Raw genomic sequence first — 19,116 nt, forward strand, 5'->3', positions numbered from 1 at the left:
AGTCGATTCGGGGCCCATCCTTCTTCCCCTTCCTTTATCTGCGCTGTCGCGGTGGCCGCCGCGCTGCCTTCATTTGGATAATGAGTCCGGAAACGCCCGGACTCTGCGAGGAAGCTCCGGGGGGGCCCAAGCGAGCGCTCGCGCACACACACAATCAAATATTTCTCGCGACGGGGGGTTCTTCGCTATACGGCCTCTCTCTTTTGTTTGCCACACTTTGTATTCGCCTTTTTGGTATACGGGGAGAGTATACCATGCATATACCATAGGCTCGGCGGGATTCCTTGTTTTCCTTAACATCCCACTACGACAAAAAAAGAAAAAAAAGAAAAAGTACAGTAGTTTTTTTGTTGTTATTTGTGTGTCCCGTGTGTTCTCATCAGGGAATGTTGCTGTGTTTCGATGAAGGTTATAGGTTCGGCCGAAGTTTAGAGATAGGAGGAGGAGAAAAAAAAAAAAAAAAGGAAAAAACGAAATTGCGAAGAAAGATATGAGATTCAGGGGGGGGGGGGGGGGGGGGGGGTTGCAGAAAACTTTCCTATCTTTCTAGGGCTGCAGTTCGGCTCGTCTCAGTTATTGCGTTATGCACGAGGTTGAGGCTCGCGTTTTGCTGAATTCTGGTTGAGAGATGAACGGATTCAGGGCCTCGATCTCCTGCTCCATTATGCGCCTGGGGTGTGTGCGCGAGACTTAAACTGTGCTTCCCTCGAAGTCCTTCTCCGCTTCGAGCTTGGATTGCACTAGGACTGTTATGGTGTTTTTCGAAAGTATAGTTACTAGTCGACGAGAATCTAACAAAACTAATATGTGTTCATACCTACAAAATAGTGCATTATTTTTTTTTCCTTAATATAGCGTTTTCAACATTTGTTTTTCTTTTAAACTAAAGAACTTAATCTGCTAAGCACAATTACAGCAGTTACGCTCGAGAGATTAAACATAAATTTAGTTCATCAGCATTTACTGGCTCCTTTCACTCTAAATTGACATAAACTTCGTTCATCACCGCGTTCCTTTCCGAGGTATGTAAAACTGTTTTATTCCTCCACAACCACCATCACTAGGACGGTGCTCTAGGCTATTCATATAGTTATCCTGATTTTCGTCTTTTTCTTTGCTCCTAGAGACACCATTAACATTTTTCAAACCTTTCAAAGTCATAATAAAAAAATGAATTGTACCAAAGTGCGTATTTTTATCGTTCACATTGTCTGCTTCCGAAACACCTTCAAACCTCGCGCTGAGTTGCTGGATAATAGGACTACCATAACCCGCTGTGAACGACCTGTCATTCGAGAACTGCGCTTCGCTGCATTTTTGTTTCTTGTCGAATGTTTCACTCGACGAAAACAAGAAGTCTCCCTTTCCCGTGCTCTCTGTTTTACTTCTGTTTGACTCCCTGCTCCCCCGGGGCTAATTGCTTTCAAACTGCTCGTATTACTGGCAACGCCCAGAAAACATTTTCCTTTCAATGTTTCATGTCTTTCTTTATTTTATTTTTTAAAATTTTATTTGCTCGGTTGGTTTGTGTGGTGTGTACTCCGAACACGAAAGACTCTCAAGTGCGGACCCTCCAGTCCCCGCTCGCTGGAGAAGGATCTCGGGAAGCAATACGTCTTCTTCAGAGCGGTCGACACTTGGCATGTTTGCGGCGTGTCCTTGAGAGATTGTCGGCCAAGTCCTGCCGAGTTCGCGTACTCCAACAGTCTTGGGTGTGCGGCGAATTTCGTTTGGGTGCGTTCTGGTGTGGCGGACGAGTTGATGTTTCCGCTGGGCTTTGATGGTTTTTCCGTGTTCCATCGCGTCACCTCGATTCGAATCGTACGACTTCCCGCCGATATCGCGAGTTGCCGAGTCTCCCCACGCCCGAAAGTTTCGGCGCCTGGCCCTTATTGAGAAGGCTGAAATGATCGATATAGTTGTACTGACGGAGTTTGTTTCATTCACGCTGGTGTTGTTGTTTTACTGCTTTGGTATCTACTTGACATACTGTACGCATTATTTGTTTTTGCCTTGCACATTATGTTTACGTCGTGATACGCTGCCGATAGTTTTAGCCTCAGGGTTGGGGATTTCTTGATCTCAGGGAGAGGGCTGAGGAATGTTAGTAACTCGTGCTTTTTTGTATTTTTGTTTTAATTTAAGTAAAAAAATTACGAAATGATTCAAACTCCTCTGTTAATTCTTATACCAAGACATGCTCGTACATCCACGACAGTTACTCTATATATTAATACGGTAAAACAAAGCGAGTAAAACTACCTCACCCTACAAATAAGAGAATTTCTTTGTAAACATTTTCCTAAATGTTTTAGACTGTTGCTAAAATAGTAAATAACTCACTTTAGCATGATCTTGTCACAGGAATAAAAGCTGCTAGTAGTAAGCACTCATGACATGTTTCCAGTTACTACAGGCGCAGCATTTACTCGCTAAATCAAATACACAAAATAGAAATGCCAAATAAGTGTTTTTATATCTTATCTTTTGTATGTTTAGTCAGAACCTGTCTTATTTTTAAGGTCGATAATAGACCTTAAATGAAGCTTTTTTCCTCAGACGAAAAAAAATACAAAAAAATATATTATGGATAGCCTTTTTACGCTTTCAACAATATATGATGGCACAAAACCTAATGATCATTTCCCTACTAGTCTGGAAAGTGGATATTGCCGCATACCTGACTTAATAGGCATCTCTCCAGGTTGTTGTGTTTCATTTCTTTTTTCTTGTTTTACCAGTATGACCGCGTATCATTGGCCCTTTATTTTGTTCCAAGAAATTTACATAGTTTTATAGATGTTGTGAAAAATGTATAGTTTTTTTGTTTTCTTTTTACTGGAATTTGACGCTGCGCGTGGTTTCCGGGAGAAAAACGTGCTTAACGTGATAAAATAAACTTGCACCTAGAACACGAAAAGAAGCGCACGGTAGAAAATTTACACGTCTCACAAGCTTTGTTAACGTGAAGAATTCATTATTCCTAGACAACAACCAGACAACATGACAAAAAGAAGAAGATTTATTCTATCATTATTAGTCACTGCAACAATAGAGTGTTGTTTGTAGATCTCGGGTTACCTTCCTATGAGATTTCGATTCATTTTGTTGGGTTCACTTTTGCTACCGTTGGTAAGACATTTTTGTCCCCCTTACTGACTTTCTTTTATTCCTAAATAAATAAGCTGGGTTTGACGATTTCCTATGGATACTTATTTAAAGGGGAGGGCGCCAATTGCGGTGAATTAACCAGACCGCGCACAACGCCAAATATGAGCACAATACGCCAAAAAAAAAAAAATTGATATGTAAAACAAAACAAAAAGACACCCACCTAAAGAGAGAAGATCCAAAGCAGCTTTACTACAAAAAACGATATAAAAATATTATACTTAAAATCATTTACGAAAAAAAAATATCAATTGAGTCATCCCGTTACTGGCCTAGTATATATATATATATCGTTTTATTTGTGTTAATATTGTTTTATGTGATCGTTTGTTTTATGCTATTTAGTCCTCTCTCCATTGGATGCTTTTTTCTCTGCAGTTTTAGTTCAATAGAAATAGGGCGATTTATATTCGAATGCGCAAACTTGGATGCTTGCCTACAAGCTACCCGTCTCCCGCCCCAAAACTTTCCACTGAATGAACACGAAATATTTTCCCCGATGCAGGGGTCGGGCCCCACGGTGGTCGGGCCTCATGTCACTTAGTTCTTTCACGAGGAGAAAGCTAGCTTCATCAGTTTCTGTATTTTACATCTTCGTGTTTAAATATATTATTCGGCACTTTAATCTTACGCCAACTGGCGCCGGCCAGCTTAATTGGTGCTTTTTTGTTTTCTTTATTTTATATTTTAAAGGCTGGAAGACCGCACGTTGTTGAGTATTGATTTGATTGGCATACGCGATCGTCTGAAGATACACCATGTGTACGCACCGCGCGGTATGTAAGGATTTGTCACTTTCTAGTTCATTTACACAAATGCTTAGCAGGACTAAAGGAGAGCCATACATATCAGACTGGTTAGTTGCAGAAACTAGGTTTTGTGGTAGAATTGCTGTTGTAGAAGAACATAAATATACTAAACGCCAATGTACATAAAAAAAATATATGTATTTTGTGCCAAACAAAGTGGTTCGGAGTCGCGAACAAAGTTGGAAAAAGTGAAGTCTTAAAACATTGGGATAAAAATCAACTTACATTCAATACAAGTTTCGCGTACCCATGCTTTTATTTACGCTCTTATTATTGTTTTTTCTACGTAAACATTTGTTTACGCTTTGAACAGATCACGAAACTATTTTATTGATAATCGGTGATTCAGAATGTACAATGTTTCCTAAACGTGTACTATTCCCGAACAATTATTAAAGCATACATTGTGTCCAGGTCCTCTACGTCTCTAGAGGATGATATGGAGACTTTTTATACGTGCGTTGTTGCCGTAAGTATCACAAATGGGTTAAGAAACTCAGGGTGTGGTTTCTTACCTGCACTGCACCGTGATTGGTCCTCCGGCGTTCATTTCGGTTGACGACGTAATCTGATTGGCTGCAGAGCGATGATAAGATAAGCGGGACTCGCGACACCCGATGGTTCTTATCGTTAACTATAATCGCTACCCTGAATTGCATCAAACTGTGTTCTACTTTACTTGTCGTGGACCAGATATCGTTACACACCACAGAACGTTGGAAAAAATTGGTCGGTGCATACTGCATAGGTGTACTATGCTGCATACATTTTCGGAGAACTACGTGTGGGTGGCGCAAGAAACAAGAGGGGGAGGGGGTGGTTATAAGAGAGGTCATGCCTCGTCCACTCGTCACATATGTGTTGTTCGTGGTAACGTCACTGGATCCTGGGAAAGTACCGCCATTGCCTTCCCTGCCTGCTAGCCGAACACTAACAAATACTAACATACAGGCGACCAAACCACGCAAGGCGATTGGCTCATAGGTCTCCATTGCTATGGAAATCGCCAGTTTGGCCCCTTCAAATCTTCGAAGCTTGGAAAGGTCGTTCTAATCTAGTCGCACCAAGATCACCATGTAACATCATCGTACTGAAGGCGTTCCTCGCCAATAGAAGCGTCTTTGGCTCTGTTTATTGCAGTGAACTTGTCAATCATGCCCATCTCCACGGATCTTTTAGAATCGTATTTTTCTTCTTGCGTATTTAAAAAAGGGAAAATTATTTTTCAATGCTTCCAAGCACTAACACCGCGCGTGGTGGTGGTACGAAGATTCACGCTTGTTTCCAGAGAATTTAGATCGGCTCCCCAAGAATGGAGAGGTCAAGGAGAAACTGTTCATTTTAAGGGCCAAAATGGCGATCATACGAGGAACTTGGCACTACTTTCTCACGATCCAGTACTTTACTTCGCGGCAGTTGAAGATAGGTCCACGGACTCTCGCCGCATGACGACGGCGGGTGCGCAAGAAGTGAGTGCACGTGGCTCGGACCAGAGTCCCGTAGAATCAATTTTGAGGCCATCCCCGCCGTCGTCTCCGGTCAGCATATGCGGAATCGCGTGCGAAGTAAGTCGACGGAGAAAACCTGGGCGCGGTGCACTATTGGGCCATTTTCAAACCCACGATACGAAGTGTTTCCCGGGAAGAAGCGTACACGGATGAAAGAAGCCGACGGCGCCTCCGTGGCTGACGCGATAGCACGTTCGCCGCGTCATTGGTATACTATGGTGCGAGGAACGCGTAGTCCCGCATGAGAGCTTGCAGTTTTTTTTTTTTTTCTTATTTCCGCGTTGAAAATAACTTGAAATGTATTGTGACGTTCGTGACGTCACCCCAACTTCGCACCCCGTTCCAAGCGGAATAAACAACATAATTCTACGTAAAAAAAGAGAAAAAGATTACGGTTGAATTTAGACATTGTGCTAAGTTCCCACTTTCTGCGCGCTTCGACCTGAGAAGTTACGTTCAGCGGGTAATCCTACGCCGGGCAGCACCCACTCAAGGAGTGCTGCACGATTCTTCTCCGATAAGGCATCCATGACACCCGACTTACCCCGGAAAGTGTATGCAAAGCTCCCGAAAACCCTTCATCTTGCTTCTACGTGTCCCTCTTTTTTTGTATTTTATAACCGCGCGTTTTTGATATCTATATATACATGTATTTGGGTCCTTTCTTTGCGGACCGTTGGTGTGAGGTTTCTCGCCTCGCCACCCGCCTTTCGGGATTCGGGTAATGCCCGGCTTGGCAGGACCCCGCTTCTGGGGAGACTTTGAAGTTGAGAAAGATAAATCGCTGTTCGATATCCCGGCACGCTGTTGGCGGCAAGGCGGCGGAGGCCGAGGGAACGGGGAAGAAACGGGCAGAAAGGCTTCGCTTCCCGCGCAGCCTTTCTGCTGCTCGCTGCGCGCTCGGCTGGCGCTGCCGGCGTGGCTGGTTCGTTGGTTTGCTGCCGGCAGGATGGCTGGCGGCTGGGAGTTAAACGAACAAGAAACGTCGAAGAGGCTTTGACATAGAAGAGAAAGAAACGGAAAGTGGGATTGACAGGATAGGGAGGACTGGGATTGGCAAGAAGAGAAAATAATGGGGAAAAAGGCCAATCCAGAAAAGGAGGGGTTGCGGACGGATTCCTTACACCTGAAGTTATGGATCAGGATTTGCGTTTTTGTGGCTATTTTAGTGTCTGACTCTGTTTTCCAATTTTCCGTTGTTATCATTTTTTTTTTTTTTTAAATTTCACTCTATCTCTGCTGTCTACTGTATAGTATATTCATCGACGTGATATTCCTACTATTTTTTTTTTAGTTTGCCTATGCACGAATATGAAGAATATAAAGGCATCTATATTATTGTTTCTATGAAGTGTTTCCAACTTATTCCCAGAAACGATTAACTTGTTTTCATTTCTAAGTATATGGCCTGGTCTGCATATGCCTTTTTGTATCGCTCTCATTTAACGAGAGAGACATACATAATATTCAGAGGCGATGTGAAATTTTGAACCGAGCTTCGAGGTCACTTTCGCTCAGATATTTCAATCACAACTGGCAAACAAAAAGAAAAACAACCAATAACCTGAATAAACAAACAAAAAAAAAAATAAAATGCAAAAAAAAAAGAGAAAGAAAGAGAGGAAGAAAATAATAAAGGTAAACTGCGATTGAACGCATGTTGGTGCGACTACGCCATCGTGTGTTCAGTGCCTTTTATCCGTCTTCTGCAAAAGGGGGGGGGGGGGGGGGGGGGGGGGGGGGCTGCGGCTTTTTAGGATGCAAATATGCTGCCCTGTCAGAATGCCTTTATTCTGTAGGCTATTTCGTTGTTCATGTCGGCGGTGACTGCCATTAAAACACAAGCATGCGTTCCTTCCCACTTTAGCTTGTAACAATTAGCAAACCATGCCCATTCACGCCGCCCTTTAGAAATGCAGTGCTGATCAAACTAGTAGGGGTCTACAAAGTTTTACCAGATTAGTCTGTCTTCAAAACTCGAGTGCATTTCGATCGGCGTAAAACTGCATGCCTCATGTACAGACAAACTAGCCGTCATGTGTAGCCCATGTGCACACGCGTGCCCTGCTCATTAGACACTCACACTTGCGATACTTACGAGACCTCATATACTTGCCAAAAGCGTTATCTTCTGTGGAGCCCGCCTGTTTATCGTTCAGAAAACTGGGTCCTGCGTCTGACCATAAAGTCCCGTTCACAGACTTGCCTTTGCTTAGGACCGAGCGCTTGCGATCTCCCAGGACGAGAGCACACTGGCACGCAGCGCCCTCTATGAGTTGACCCTGGACTCAGTTTCGGTAAAGCGAAAGTTCTGCGGCATTTGCGAGGTTAAATGCAAGTACTATCTAGGTTAAATAGTGTTTTCTTTCGACCCCCCCCCCCCCCTTCCTTTCAAAAGAAATAAAAAAAATTGATGCGTGACAAAAAAGAAATAAAGAAAATATACAGAAGCTGGAAGTGCTAATGCTATCCCGAGAAATGGCGCCAGTAGGGACTTTTAGCAAACCGTTGCCTTGTTCGGCGTACCGCACTACCGGAGCAGTTAGAAGCATGCTTCTAAGCGCGCGCTTAAAAGCATGCTTTGAAGGCTCCGGTAGTGCGGTACGCGGAACACGGTAACGGTTTGCTAAAAGTCCCCAATGTGTTCTCTCTCGTAGTAAGAGGTTTTAAAAATATAATAAAACACCAAAAATGAAAAAAAAAGTTTTTCTTTTAAAGTGTTTTAATGGGTCACGTTCTTTTTTTCCGCTTTTTTTAATTTTTCTACGAAAAAAAAAAAAGTAGTATTTACGCCGTTAGACGCAGTTTAGCGGCGGGGATAGCCATGCTCTAGGCTTCAGGAGCTTAGATAACTAATCAACTTTCCTCGGCTCTCATTGATTGGAGTGATGATTGACGTGCGAATTGTTCGTTGTAAAATTGTTTCCCCCGGCCGTCAGAGTAATTTTATCGACAATATTTTTTATATTTGAGAAACAAATAATCTAGATTGAGTCATTATTGTTTTCAACAACAGCGCGAGATTGCCTTTCCGCTTCGGTTTCAAATGATAACAAACATGGCTGCCGGCGTTTGCGACGTGCTCAACGAGCCTATCTTGTTGAACTCGTTTATTTTTATGAGTGCGAGTCGTTCTGCGTTCACAGAGGTTTTCAGACGGAGATCTCCTCTACCGGTTTAGTTTCCAGCTAATAGCTGTCGCATGCACGCGCCTTTGAAAGTGCTTTGCAGGTGCTTAGGTTCGTAGAGGGACTGCCCTAGCTAAGCCTAGCGTCCCACGTCAACTATAGGGTGTCCTCCCAAACAATATAGAGAGTTTCTTTTTTTATCGCAAAAATGAACTACGCATCGCCGAAATGCTCATTCTCCACCCAAAGGTTGCGAAATAGATGTCAAAGTTCCAGACCGAACACATATCTTATTCAAAGTTATAAGCGATTTTCTAAAAAGTTCAATGGGAACATGGGGTTCATTTTCGCCCGTTTTCGGTTTCTGGGGTCATTGAGCTTCATGCTTACCAGTGCTCCGTCGGCCGCCATCTTCCCGTCAAAATTTTCAGAAAATCACTTATAACGTTTTAATGAAACATCGGCTCGGGCTGAAACTTTAGCATTTGGTCCTGAACTCTACTGCTACCTTTGGGCGGAGAATGAGCATTTGGCGACGCGTAATCTATTTTTTGATGAAAAAAAAAGAAAAAAAAGAAAGAAAGAAAGAAAATTGCAAAATGTTTTCTGGGACACCTTGATGTTGCTTGATCTGTCTTGATTTGTTCTCTTGCGCGTGTTGATGCTGAGTAAAGATGTTGGTTCCCGTAAAAGCAGCCCCCTGCTTTCAATTGTGGAATCATTGAGATTAAAACCATGGTTTACCCACAGAGGTAAGAATTTGCGAGCCGTTGACTGGAAGCCATCGGGCGTTCGGCTCGGATCAACTTTTTGAAGGTACATTCCCGTCATTTCGCTTCAAAAGGCAAATAGCTCAAGTTATGCAGTGTTCCTGGCCTACCAAAGCGAATGGTTTTACGTCGTCACTTAATTGTGTAATGTGACGCTCACCCACCCTTCTCGAGTGTTCCATGCGAAAAGAAAAAAAAATAACCAGAACATTAAGAGGGGGCGCACCTCAGAGCCCCATAGAGAATACATGAGGTTTTTCACGGAATTAAAAAAATTCTCACATAATAACGGCTGCGCGGATCTTCTTGAAAATTTCGGCTTTAAAGACATTGAGTCATTATCGAGACACTAAGCGCAACAAATGTTTCATCATAAATTTAATTATATTCTTTAAAAAATCATGAAAATGGTCAAAATCGGCTAATTCGGCACTCTTGCGTTCGGAGCGAATTTACAAAATTATCTAAATTCAAACATAAGAACTATAGCGCTTACTGTCTTCTAAATTTATTACGGAATCGAATAATATTCAAATTATTCATGTAAGTCGATTTGTTCCGTAACTACAGCAAATATAAAGAACCAAGGTGTCGGTGCTTGTTTTCGTCGTTTTTAAGGTACCTCTCTCTCCCGTGCGGTGGCGCTCGCTGTCCACGAAATGCGAAATCGTCCGTTCGGAGATCGGCCGGATCGGCACTGTGCGAGGTGTTCTTCCGCGGCCGTATTCCGCGCCCGTATCCTGTTTCATTCTGCACGCCGAGGCGTCAGTGTGCGTGTCTTGCTTTCCTGGTTCTCGCTGGGTAGGTCTCCGTGTTTTCGCAAGTGGCAAATTCACCTTGGAGCTATGGGTCGAAGACGACCGTCCTGTGGCAAGCGGACCGCGAGGTGTTCCACAACCTCGCGGTCCGTCAACGCGTTGTGCTTGTTTCTACTTTTTTTTTCTTTTAAAAACGGGCTTTTTTTTTTTTTTGACGCAAAGTTTTATTTTATCGTTATCCTTCACACAAACGTCCTTCGGCCTTGGGGTCGTGGAAATCGGGGATGAAGCGTGCACAGAGTAGATCGTTGTTTTCCTCCTTTTTATTTTTCACGGACGTCCTGTGACCTCCGTACGGTTCGTGGTCACCGCAATCTAACGCGGGGAAAAACGGGTCGCCTGCTCTGTAGTCAGGGTATTCCTAGGGGAGGGTGATAACTCGCTGTTCTTCTGGAAATTCACATATCACCCAAAAAGGTGACATGGGTAATGATTACGGTATATTTTTTCCGGTGTTTATTTTTGAGCGAAAATCGGTGCATGTTTTTCGGTGCTTATTTTTTAATCACCAGTGTATTATGGGTTGAACGTCTTGTGATGACGCTAAAAAGCATTGATAACCAAAGAAAAATGCGATTGGACAAGAACATTTCAAATTTCCAATTCTATTCACATATCCATTACGCTCTTCTCGTGGGAGCATCTATCCTGACGAAAAATGCCTAAGTCATTGAGCTGTGAACGCATACTCAGTGTACAATCTTTCGGCCTAGAGAGGTATTGCGCACGCTCGAACGCGCTTCACAGCCCAGTAGACGAAGTTGGTGGCACCCAGAAGGCGAGTTTTTGAATGGTCTGTAGTAGGCAAAAGAAACAAATAACAATCAACGCATATCAGCTCTTCAAGCGAAGAGGCGCGTTTCTAAGGTCAATGGTTCCGGACGGCACTAATGTTGTTGGCGTTGTCGTAAGATGACGTCAGTTCATACGAACTGACGTCATCTTACGTGATCACGTGACACAAACACGTCATCTTACATGATCTCGTTACACGAAATGACGTCATCTTACGTGATCACGCTGCACGAAATGACGCCATCTTACGTGACCACGTAACAAGTCATCTTGTAAGTCAACCTCTCCCCATAGCAGCGCGCTCCGCGCTTTCCGGGCCCGTGCAGTGCTGCAGTCGAAAGCAAGCTCCCTATGGCAAGCGAAAGCTTCTGAAGTCTCACATTGAGAATACTCGCAAGCGACCGTCTGTGGAAGCTTCGCACGTTGAGGTTTTTGTTGAGATCGAGCCATCGTGTTCCATTAACTATAGTTGAAGTTATCGTTCAATAAAGCCCTATAAAATATGAATGTAGTTGGTGTAGACATCAAGATCTAATCAAAAATGCGGTTTGACGTCGTTTAATTAACGTGTATATACAAGTGTAGAAAAAAATGAGTTATTTGTGCATAGATGTTTAAAGAAGTGTTTATTATTCGACATAGGACTTTGGGAGAGGGATATGTTCAGATTTTTCTTCATGAGCGCAAATATACCTGACGCAATAAATAGTGACGATTTCATCGTCCCAGTGGTGAGCAGGTGATTTCTTGCTCGAAACAATGATGCCATTTCATAAACCAAGTTCTGTGACATATGCTTTTCCAATGTCTGGTCACTATTTTGTAAACCTTTCAGTCCAAACGAGTATACTTCTGTTTGTTTTTGTTAGCTTAGGAGGGGGTCACAGAGCCTATCTTTTTGTCTTCCTCTAGGACAGACGTACAGAGTTATACCGCAACACGCATCTGTGGAGCACACAGAGCTATCGCTCTCCTGTTGGCGGTACAGTAGCAGACGACACAACGCAGCTCCGTAGTCTATCGAGGGCACGGCTAGCCGCGGCCCGTACGTAGCGCGACCGTTCAGACTAGGGAAATGGTTTTGAAGAACCGAGAAATGGTATTTTGTGTACAATAATCACATGTCGTTAGTATACTAGTATTCTACTTGCTAAGCCAAATAAATATTTGCAGCTTGTGAGAATATGTTTGCGTGACGATTTACCGTTCACACTCCTGACGGATGTTAGCGAATCCTTCATGTTCGTGGCTCGCAGTTATCGGTACCCCCTCGGAGTGACTTCACCATATATATTTTTTTCTTGCTTGCAGGACATCATAAAAATCACAAACACGCGAGAAAAAAAAAATCTTATGAGTACGCGTGATTTTGAGCTTCGCAGCTCTAAAGATGCCCGGTAAATGTCGTCCAGCTTGAGAAGAAACTAATCCTTTTTGTTGGAGTTTGACTATCGTATGCTGGCAGCTCGTTTCCGGTCTGTTTTGTCTATACTCCGTTTCACCGTAATTTGGCAACCCTCAGTCAGAGCTGCTGTGAGGGAATCACAGTCGCGGAGCAAAGCACGTGACAGCTGCTTTTAGGAGCAGTACTATGGCGCCTGCAGCGCGTCTCCGACTGGTGTGTTTAGCGTCGTATGCTGGCCATACATCAAAAGTGGTCCCGAAGTGCAACAAATGACGGTACAGAAGACGGAGTGTCACGCTGTTGCATCTCGCGATCCTGGCACTTCATCGTAGAAATGCTGGCGAAAACCACGAGGGAACACGAGTGTCGCTGTCGTCATGGCGTCCCAATGAAAAGCAATTATACAATTTCAACGTTTTTGTAATTCGGTAATTTAAATTACTGTATACAATTTTTAAGAAAGTAAAGACATCATAACCAAATAGGAACTTCCGTGCTAAAACATGCAGTGCGAAGTGAAGACAACTACTATCTTTTTTTTTTTCTTTTGATGTCCACAAAAAAAAGGCTATGCAGCATCGATCCTACCGTTTTTTTGTTGTTTTTTTTCGCACATTATGTGATGTCTTCTAACACGAAAGTACCGACGTAAAAGCGCTGTAGAGACGATATAAAAACAAAAATTTAAGTGAATCGAGCTTTGTAGTGGAACGGAAAAAAATAAATAATTAACGACTTTTTACTGTAAACACTTCACCTCTAAGTAGAACTTCAAAAAAGTGACGGTTACGCGCTTTCATGCCCATTTCAACAAAGTTGGGAGAACGATGTATTGCATCTTGTGAATAGACATGTGGAGCAGCATGTTTATGTTAGAGGCATTGTGTGTAATCGCAGCGCAGTACCTGCCAAAAGAAGATATTATTTGGGCACAGTCTCAACCGTTTCCGTCTGTGTGTGCTACGAATACAGCAACTGTTTTCGTAGAAGAAGTGATGAGGAAATGGCGTGCCCTTGATGATACGATTGTGATTATGAAATAAAATTTTTAATCAGCCAATAATTGCAACCTGTCCGGTCGCCTGGAACCCCGACAACAACTATCGTTCTCTGGAAAGTTCATTCTAATATTTACACGTTTTGTGGAGTTCATCGAGCGAATAAGAATGTTCCAACAATGAGCTAAACCTACACGAGTTCCCGAATCCAACAACTTTTGAATTTTAGCGCCGTAGATAGTTCTGCGAACAGTGTATACTTCTGTGCAAATATTCGTCTAACAGTCTGCAACGTTGGAAAGCATCGGAATGATTCAGAATCACTGCGGAGTTGATACTCGGGAAGATAAGACGGGCACTTGGGAGAAACGGACCGTGGCATTTGAGACAGGGACACAACCGGGGGAGAAACGTGCTACAATCGCATACCCTTCCAAGGTCATCGCTTGGGCGACCGCGCGCGCGCCCAAGAAACCTTTCTTTTCTTCTTTTTAGGGGGGGGGGGGGGGGGGGGGGAGGGGAGGGGAGTGGTGTAGGCGCTGATTGTCTTCCTTCTTTGTGGCTTTTGACAAACGCACAACGAGACTGGCAGAACAAGAAGCGCATGATTCATTTCTTTCGATGGAGGCGTTCTGTCTGTGTATGCGAACATGATTTTTTTCCCCTTTTAGTAGTTAGTTGTTCTTGCCTTGACTCGGGTCCCAGTGGGTGCGTTGTGGTTGTATGCCCACTATTTTTTTATTTTTTTTTTTAGTTTATGGTAGTTTTTGCGCTGATGGGGTATCAAGGTAGACAAAAAGAAAAAAAAAAATGAAATAGCGCCTCGACAAAAAAAAAAAAAAAGTTTTTGCGATCAGGAACGTTTTCAAAGCGATTTTAGGAGCCTGCAGTGTTACCACAGGTGCAGGATTGAGAGCGTAACCCACGCACTTGAAGAGAAGGGGAAGCTCTCGTCTTATTGGAACTCTCTTTTATGGGTTTCCACGTCGCGATTTTCCTTAAAAATCAACTGTCATTTATTTCTCGCTCGTGGCTTCCAAGTACTGGAAGCCACGACTCGAGCCACAATAGTTTTGCGAAATCAAGGTTTCGCTGAAATGGATAACTCTCACGTACAGTTCGACGCGCAATACCTTTGCCGTATTGACTCGCGAGAGATGCCCCCAACACGGCTGAGTATGGCGGTGCTCCAGACCTAACATCTAAATTTTGTTGCCTTACCTGTTACTATTTCGCGCCCATTTTGAGCCATATCAAAATGAAAGCGCATGATGAAATAAAAATGACACTCGTTTTCCGCTCGATGGAAATTTCACGCCAGCTCGCTGTCTTTGCTGGTACCTTGAGCGTTTCCCAGCGATGCGGAGAGTTAAAAAAAAAGCAAAAAAAAACAAAAAAAAAACACGTACGATGGCATTTCTTGCACACTCATTACTTCTATAACACTGAGCCACCTCGTATCCTTTTGTTTTTCTTTCATGGTACTAATTTCTTTCTGTGCATTACGGCTGTTACGACGCTAAGTCTGTCTGCACCTTCGCATTTGAACTTAGGCTCAGATCAGGGACGAACCAGTTTAAATCAGGAAAATATAATTAACACTGTAGCAAAGTAAATCTATCATATCGATCGGAAATACGATTTGGCACATTCCATCTGAACACATATTGTGCACAGCGAATGCAATAGCGAGTCAGCGTGCAAAACGCCGCCACACTGAGCTACCATAACATCTCAGCGATTTTTGCATAGCACCGAGCACGGAAAAGAGAAAACAGTTATTCATTCACATAAACGAAGCAAATTTATTTAAAGCCCGGACACTCCGTACGTCCAATCTAGCTAGGGTTATCAATAGACTCGACCATGTCATTTGTCGAAACAGATAAAAGACGTTGGCAAAAATGATTAGACTGAATAAGTGAATCTAACGCACGTATTTTACCAACCGACGGTCGCGCGCCTTCAATACCCTTTCCAATTGTCATTGCGCACCTTGGACACACTTTGGGGAGCAATGCATATTTACATCGCCGCCCAAGGTCTCCATTGAACGTGTAGTACTGACCCAAATAAAATGCTAACCTGACTCTCAATCGCTCACCGCAAAGGACGATTTCGAACAGGCGGTACTGTAGGTCACTTGAGATAAAACAAAAAAAGAAAAGAAAAACAAGCTATAGAAACGAGCGTCGTAAAAAAGGGGACCGGCATTTTTATTCCTACCTCCGAACAGAAACGAGCGCCACCCACTGCATCACACAGCGCAGAGGCCGTACTCGGCCACCGCGCGTACATACCAAGCGCGCGCGAGGGAGGGAGAAACTTCCTCCGCCGGGAGGACACGGCACATTTCAGGATCTATTTCACGCAGCGGATAACGCGGGCCTTTTCACACCTCGATGCTGGCGCCATCTAGAAGTTGCGCGTTCAACCACGTTTCGAGCCGCGCGCCATCTGGTGGCTGAAACGGACGAATAAATAGAGGTACCGCGCCCTCTTAAAGCTGGAAGGACCTGGGAAAGACTCTCTATTTACTTTCTTGATCTTTTTTTATTCCTCTCTGTCGCTTATTAGAGCACATCGACAGACGCTGACAGGCGCTTGTATTGGAACATGGCTCGTGCATGATGGAACGCTAAAATGCCACGTTCAAAGTTGCATCTTTCAGGTTTTACTGAAGTTTTTAGACGGTTGCGGAATAGCAGATAGGCGAACGCGAAAACGGACGCCGACGCGCGGCTTTCGTGTCCGCGTCCTACGGGCATTGCAGACGACGATAGGCGGTGGTGCAATAGCAGACGATGACGGAGGCTTCCGCGCGTCTGCTCACAGTACTAGCATGCGGTGTCAAACGCCAGACTAGACGCACCGGATGTCTCAAAAGGTAGACAATAGTCTACTTAGCGTGTTCGGCCAAGCAACCAAGTCAATTCATTATTAATGGGCGATACCACTGATCTGTGGACAATAGAGCGGGCCGTGACTTCCACCTAAATTGCGTCTAACGGTGTAAATATTGCGGCGTTTTCTACATAGTCGTTGAATCGCCTGAAAATTTACTAAACAGCCCAACAAGCATCGCTGAAATAGTCCCCCAAATGTAGGACCAGAATTATGTTTTTTTAGGAAGTTATTGAATTTCCAATTTTGGTCCTCACCCTGTTTTCGAAGTGAAAGCCTCTACTGACAACAATTAAAAAATTACGTCAGCGGAAGGCAGGGGTTCACTCTTTGGACTGTAGATTTTGTTCCCAACTGATTACAAGTAGTTTCATGGTGTAAAATGAATGCTTTGAAAGTTCGCTCCACTACCCGCGCAGCAGCACGAAAAAACGCTCGGCCAAATCCATTTAATTTAGACTGCCCGCTCGACCTGCAAGGTCGCCTTCTACTGACGTCGCGATACTGAAAAGCGCGGGTACATTTAAATGCTGGGTTTGGTATCATTGACGCTTGCCGATTTCTGAATAACATTTCTGAATTTCGTGATACTAAATAGCATACCGGAAAGGGTAAAGTTCGGTGACTCAGAAAATATAGTTAGTTGGGGTAGCTCAAGAAATCGACGGAGTTCCCCTTTAAGGCCGACGATCGTAAGCGGTCGCAAGTGTGTGAACAGCCTTGAGGCTGAACGCAAGTGGCCACGCTCCGACCGGTTCTCGTCCGCTTCTATTATTCTTTCCTTGGCGGTAGCTTACGCATAAGCATCGAATGGTATACGAAACGTAAACAAAATCTTTACGAAGAAAGGTTTTTTTTTTTTTTGCTTGCTTCTGGACATTCAAAAGGTGGCGAATCGGTGAAGTAGTGTAGGCCTGAATGCAGCTCTTCCTTGCCCTCAGCGTTCTCCCATGCGCCGCTAGACGGGAAGCTTCTTTCCCTTTCCTATCAGAACGTCATCAAACGCTTCCCCGAGAGAAACTGACTGCACATAATTTCGAACGTCATTTCGATGTCGTTCGCTGACTGCTTCATCGCTCCCGCCGCAGACACATAAACACAGCAAGCGGACCGCCGTCGCCGCAACCGCCGCATCGACCCTGCCAACCAAAGCGCGTTCGTACGCAATATCGTACTATCCTCCCCGTAATTTTCCTGTCAGCCTCCGTTTTCTTTTCTTTTTTTTTTTTTCTCATTACTTGAGAATTACCATGCTTTCACTGTCGGGACTTTTCGGAATGATAGATAATTCATTTCGATAAGGTTCTTTTTGAGAGGCCTACCAGTTCGAAGGGCAGCGTCTCGCATCGTCTGTTTTCATTTAGGGCTGAGCCCGAAAGCATGTGTCTCTATCTCCGGTGAGAATCGGGCAAACAACTGTCATTGCGTGTGTTTTGTGCCGGGGTCCCGCGTGCCGGCGTCGACTCTATCCTGCATGGGCCCTGCGAGCTTGACCGACCGCGTGCTTGACTTTGACGGCCGCCTCTCCGACGGATTCGCGCTCGGAAGCTCTCATTAATTTCAGGTTTCTAAATCTTTCTTTTTCTTCTTTCTCTCATCAAGTTGCTTCTTTTATTTTCTATAAGCCTCTTTCGTTTATTAGGCTTTCTTTTTTCATCGTTCTCGTTCGACGCGCATTCTCCTGTGAACGTTTTTCTTTACTTCTTTTTTAGAGAATGGCGCCATGTTGTCCCTCCCGGTCCCTGTGTCTCTCACGCGTCGGCTGTCTTTTTTCATCAGATAGCACAGTGACGTTTATGGAACGTGACGCCCTGAAGCGGAGCTTGCTGAGACATGAAGCACTGAAAATTGTACAATGCGTAAATGAAAAAAAAAAAAAAGGAAATTTATCATTCGTGGGGTTCGGTCCCAGGAGAAAGTAACCACGCTGATAATTACGGCAATCTTGGACGTCTTGGGATCGATCGAAACCTTAATTTGCAGCAGCGTGAAAAAGAAATTGACACGAAACAAAAATAAATGAGTCGTTGCCTTTGCGAACCACAGGTGACGATCAGAGCTTTAGTAGAGAGTTTTAGTAGGTCGTTCCCATGACTCCGATAACGATACCCGATACTCCGCCACCGCCTCCCTTCTGCATGCATAGTATCGTTATCGGGGCTATCGGAGGTATCGGAACCATCTACTAAAACTCTTTAGTGTCTATAGCTTCGAAGTCAACGGTTTGTTCGGTTCAAACAGGACATGCGCTCGCGTGAATCGCTTGGAGAGTGCGAGACCAGTTCGGCCCAATCGTTAAGCCGGGGTCAAACTGCTTATACATCGTACGAAAGACAGTCTGCTTACAGATTCGAAAGCGAGTCACTGCGAGATCCGCGCTTCGAATGCCGCGTGGAAATGAGTTCAGGGAGGAAACTTGGCGCGCGGCTTTCGAGCCACGAAATATATTGCGGTGACTCCTGTTTGTAGACTGTCGTTTGTATGATGTATGAACAGTGTGATTCCGGCTTTACCGTTCGCATACGTGGACTTCAACAAACGGGGATGGTTGTGAGATTTCGAACATGGCGGATAGAGCAGGGAGAGGAGTCAAGCTGGTAACTGAAACCGCCCCAAAGAAGAAAAAAAAAGCACAAAAAAAACTTAGGTTTAATTTTGAAGCAGTCGGTTATTCTCTATATGATTCGCCGATGTTTAACGTGAAAAAAGCACAAAAAACACACATCAACAACGAAGGTTTTTTTAATATGGGCTGTCATAATGCCATGGAATCCATGTAATAGAAAAAAAAAAATGTTTGAAATTTGAGT

The sequence above is a fragment of the Ixodes scapularis genome, unplaced genomic scaffold, assembly GCF_016920785.2.
Source record: "Ixodes scapularis isolate PalLabHiFi unplaced genomic scaffold, ASM1692078v2 PGA_scaffold2__306_contigs__length_199485367, whole genome shotgun sequence".
NCBI classification, from domain to species: Eukaryota; Metazoa; Arthropoda; class Arachnida; order Ixodida; family Ixodidae; genus Ixodes; species Ixodes scapularis.